The sequence below is a fragment of the Euprymna scolopes genome, chromosome 6 (genome assembly GCF_053919585.1).
Source record: "Euprymna scolopes isolate OS-2025 chromosome 6, ASM5391958v1, whole genome shotgun sequence".
Lineage (NCBI taxonomy): Eukaryota > Metazoa > Mollusca > Cephalopoda > Sepiida > Sepiolidae > Euprymna > Euprymna scolopes.
In genome coordinates this window covers 162,111,094-162,116,150 of record NC_136487.1, presented here as the reverse complement: position 1 = coordinate 162,116,150, position 5,057 = coordinate 162,111,094, and the positions used below count along the sequence as shown (strand labels likewise).

At 28.2% G+C, this 5,057-nt stretch overlaps 1 long non-coding RNA gene across 1 annotated transcript; it reads right to left on the bottom strand.

The window, feature by feature from the left end:
* Window positions 1–337: 337 nt before the first annotated feature.
* LOC145278096 (uncharacterized) lies at window positions 338–1,137 on the bottom strand. Its single transcript, XR_013868337.1, has 2 exons — window positions 871–1,137; window positions 338–839 (listed from the first exon to the last, which is right to left on the bottom strand). It is a non-coding gene; the product is annotated as an uncharacterized LOC145278096 (long non-coding RNA).
* Between the last annotated feature and the right edge of the window lie 3,920 nt (window positions 1,138–5,057).

Sequence of the window (5,057 nt, the reverse complement as noted above, 5' to 3'; positions counted from 1 at the left end):
TGTTATTTGAAATATATTCCTAACATGGGGAGGGGGATGTTTTGTAACTATTCTGTACTTTCAACTAACAATTTGATAACGATATCATACTTTAATTTAACTTAAATACTATTTAAAAATAGCGTGGTTCAGGCCACTAGAATCAAGTTGATCCATCTTTAACAACGAACATAATCTTAAGGTAAAACTTCACGTTGCGGATTATTGGAATTTTATTCTATTTAAATCTTTTAAAATTTACTTTTTAGAATTTTTTGTAATTATACTCATTATATTGAAAAAAAATTATTTACTTACAACTTCAAGTTAAGTGGAATAAGTAATGGGTTTATATATATATATATATATATATATATATATATATATATATATATATATATAACGAAAGATGAATAAAAGTTATTCCTTTTATATCAATAAGGAAAAGTTAAGCGAAAAATTAAAAAACTTTAGGTCATAGCATTTACTTGTCAGAAGATAAGTTTGGGCAATAATGGTAGGGGAAAAAAATAAGGGGGACATGGTTTTGAAAACCAGTTTATCATAATTTTTTTTGTAGGTTTCCGACTACTTTTTCATTGTATTTGAAAGATTGAGGACTACAGTTAACTTCCAAAAGAAAAAAAAACTATTTGTACATGTGAAAAAAGTTATAATGAAAAATGTTTTCATGGTGACATTTGGAGCTGACAAATTCAGCTAACTTTTGAAGTCAAGTAAATTCATTATAAAAATCCTTTGAAAGATAAATATTAGTTCTCAGGATCTATTCCAAAGATAATTAATAAAGTCTTAAGATATTGAATTAAATAAAAACACCTTGTTTGTACAAAAAATACCTTAATTAGCCTGCCAAAGGTGAGCTTCTACCTTCGTTTAAGCAAATCCAAACAGTCATCTATGTGTGGTGGATTCTGAGGCAGCTTAAAATATAAAATTAAGACTGTCTAAAAATAAGGTCAGTTGTTGGGAGTGCTGATTTTCTTTTTTTTCCCCCAGCCATGCATTTGTACATGCCTAACGTGAACGTTACCAATTTTAATGTATTTTTCTCTGTTCTTGCTTTTAAATTAGAAAAAAAAAGAACTTCATTTTTCAAGATTATATAAAAATTGTTGAAAGTTTGACTTCATTCAAGCAAGGAAAATATTAGAATCTTACACATAAAAATAACATGAAACATGTAATCCAAAAAAAAAAAATGTGTGAAAATATTGAATAAATAATGCTTAATTCAATAATATCGGTAGTTTGAGAAATTAATTTTTCTTCAAATTATATTGAATTCATTAATACAGACTTTAAGGGCCTTTTTTTTTTTTTTGTAATGTTCTTGAAAAAAATTCTTTTTATTGTTACAATTTGATGTTTATTCATAAAGAAGCAAAAAAACATTTTTTTTTTTTTAACTACTGAAGACCTTAACTTTTAGTAAAGGTGTTTTTGTTTAAACAAAATAATACATTTCCATCAAGATTCAAATAAAAATTGGTTTCATTATATGCCGTGATTATTATTTGATAAATACTGAAAATTTCATTAAAATTGGCTAATTTTCTGATTTTTTTTTAATGAATTTTTAAGTAAAGGGAGGGATTAAAATGTTTCTTCATTTTGCACGTACCTAAGAGAAGAACCAGCAATATGCAAAATTAGAAAAAAGTGGTTTCATGACATTAGCTATGAAATGAGAATGAATAGGATAAAATGGCAAATAATTATTTCTGGCTCTTCTCTTCTGATGAGAAGCATTTAGCTTTAAAATGTGATGGTCTAAATGGGTTTTTCTTAATTTTCCTTTTAACTTTTTTATTGCTCTGATATAACTTGTATCCTTTCATTTTAATTTTGTTTACTTCTCTTGATAGTATTGAGCTTTTCTTATTGAGATATCTTTTACTTTATTTAAGATTTGCTCTTTGATAACATATATATTATATATATATATACACACACACACACACTAGCAGACCACCTGGTCATTAAATACGCTTAAATATATTTTGATTAATGCAGATTTTGTATTCATTATATTGGACCCAATATACAATGATTTCAAAAGTTAAAAAATGACTCGTGTGCCACCACTGAGAATCAAAACTAAAACGTTTAGCTTAAGATTTACTTTTTCCTTTGACGTTAATGCCTGAGCTATGAAGACATGTTTGCTGCAAGGCTAAAAATTAAAACGTGGACCAATAGCTGTTATGTTGCACACGCATATTCATAATGCTGTTGTTCGACCTTCACCTGGTGAATTTCATTTTTTTAATTTTCACTTTTGCACCGATTTTTTTTTTTTTTTTTTCCCTCCTGCTTAAAACCCAAATAAAAAGTTTTGCATGGGTTTGAATGCTTCATATATTAAGTTTCATGTCTGTAGACCAAAACCTGACAGGAGTTTGGTAGGCAAAATTTTTTAAACAAATATATATATATGCATATGTAAATATATATAGAAAGAGGTTTGTGTTTGCTATAACCTTTTTACACAAATATTACGCAAGTATAAATCATGTAATTACACATTATTGTTAACTAAAGACGATCATCCCATGAGAAAACCGAAAAAACTAATGGAATTAAAATGAATGTTTAAAAGAATATGCAAATTAGCTGTATCTTTTGTGGATGAATGCAATTTCACAACCCATATATAACAAAGTTGTATTTTCTTTTTACATAAATAGTAAAAATGGATTTTTAATATGAATATCAATGCACACAAAAATAATTACAGGAGTATAGATGTTTTAAACTCTTCAGCTTTATAAAATGTTAGAATTCTTGTGGACCTAAATTTACATTTCGTAACAGGAAATGTAGAGGCGGGGCGGGGGTTAGATTGCTTGAAAAAAAGAAAAAATTCCCCTTATATTTAACAAAAGCTGCTTTTAAAATGCAAGTTTAAAAATAAATATCAAATTTCATAAATATCTGACCATTAGTTGATTTTTGCTGGTGGCAGGATATTACTCAATCCCACTCAAAAATATTTCAATTTTTAGTTGAAATACCTCACAAACTAATGGGTCTCACAATTATTAAAAAATGAAAATGTGATAAACTTGCTTAGGTAAATATTTATTGGTCAAATTTTATGCAAATCAGTGATATAAGAGTTTGTTTTTTTTGTCCATCTCATATCTCGATATTTAATGTCATGAGTCTTAAAGATTGGCATAGATCTGATTAAATTTAGACAATTCGTTCATGCATAGTATTATTGCATCTATTACTAGTTTGTCATTTTTGTGGAAAAAAGTTTCAGATCTGTCCCATCGCCACAATGTTACATCCCTGTGCCTATTTTACAAGTACTTTCATGGAATGTGAACTCATAACACTTGTACCCTCAATGTACATATTCCTGACAACCAGCAAAATCCCACTCTTTCACTGTTGAGGTACTCTAGATTCTGGAAAACCTTTTATAATAGTTTCTTCCCTTGAGTTGCTAGACTTTGGAATTTCTTGTTTCCTTCTCCGATTGTACTAAGCTGCAGAAGTTTAAATGTAATGTTAATAGACATCTCACTGCTCAACTTTTTTCATAGTCTTTGTAGATATGGTCCCAATAGGCCCAAGTGGCACTGTGCCTTGCTTAGGGTGAAAAAGTAAGAAAAAAAAACTTACAAAAGTGTGTATTGTTTTGTTTGATTTTTGTTGTAAGTAACTTTATTTTATTTATTTTTTTTTTTTTAAGGCTATTAAAACTTTTTTGTAATTAAATTCTTCTTCTTCAAAAAAAAAATTATAAATGTGCATATTGTCTAAAGATTCAACTGAAAGTAAGTTTAAAAAAAAATGTTATAGCAAAACCTGTTTGGTTGTTGTTGCTCATTTTGAGGTGCTTCGAATCGATTTTGTTTTGTTGATCGGTAAAGAGAGGGAAACCAAATTTCTACCCTTTTCTTTACTTGCTTTGTTTGAGAAATTAACTTTTGAAGCCTTTATGGAATTTGAGCTTGACATGCTTATTCCACATCTCACTACACCAGTATCTCCATGAAATGCAGAATTATGATACGATGATCCAACCATAAGATTGTTTTAGATGTCTTGGATTTTTAAAACTCTCTTTGCATTTGAATAACATCAATTTGCATTTGTAGCAAAAAAAAGTCAGTATTTTGACATTCGGTTGCTTAGTGGATTTTTAAGATTTTAAGCAAATTATGTCCAAATTTTTTCAAATTTTGGACAGTTTATTTGGTATTTCTGTCATTTCTCACGTGTTTTTCTGATATCTATAAAATAGGTTTGCAATAAACATGGTGTAACAAATAATGCTATTTCTGTAGAAAAAAAGAAAAACTTTTTCTCTTAACTTGCACATATTTTTATTTTTTTAATTGAAATAAAAGGTGAAGGTAAAACAAAACACTTACATTATTCCATTTAACGTTCATTTTACATACATAGGACGGTTTGTAGTAAAAAAAAAACCCTATTCCTTGCCATATCCCCCCTTTCTCTCGCGCCCATCCTTATCATTGGCCTTTCCATACACGCTAACTGAAAAACTCTATTTTTGAACATGACCAAATCTTATCAAAGTCTTATCAAAATTTTGGATACAATACATAGAAGGGAAACATTTACAAGTTCATTAAATTAAATCATTATCTACATTTAAAAGTACCCCTCCTTCACCCAAAAAGTTTTTTGTAATGATTGATAAGTCATTTAAAACATTTTAGAATTTAGAGGGATTAATTGCACATCTCTGCACCTTTCGAACTTTTTAAGGCAGTTAAGTAAAAAATTTTACTTATCCAAACTCTGGCCAGCAAAGTCATAAACCCACACATTATCACTTTATCTTTCATATTACCACCCAGAGTTAGGGTTAGAAGTGGACAGGAGGCATATTTTTATAACTTAACCATGGCATTTTTATAAAATTTCATCATGAAAATTAACCAACATTTAAAATGAAAAAAATTAGTTACATGTCCTTAAAACACTGTCTATTTTGAAGAGGGATCATTTTACGTTAAATTTATATGCAAAACTGATTTTATTTTTTGTCGTTTTATTTATTTTTACCATAT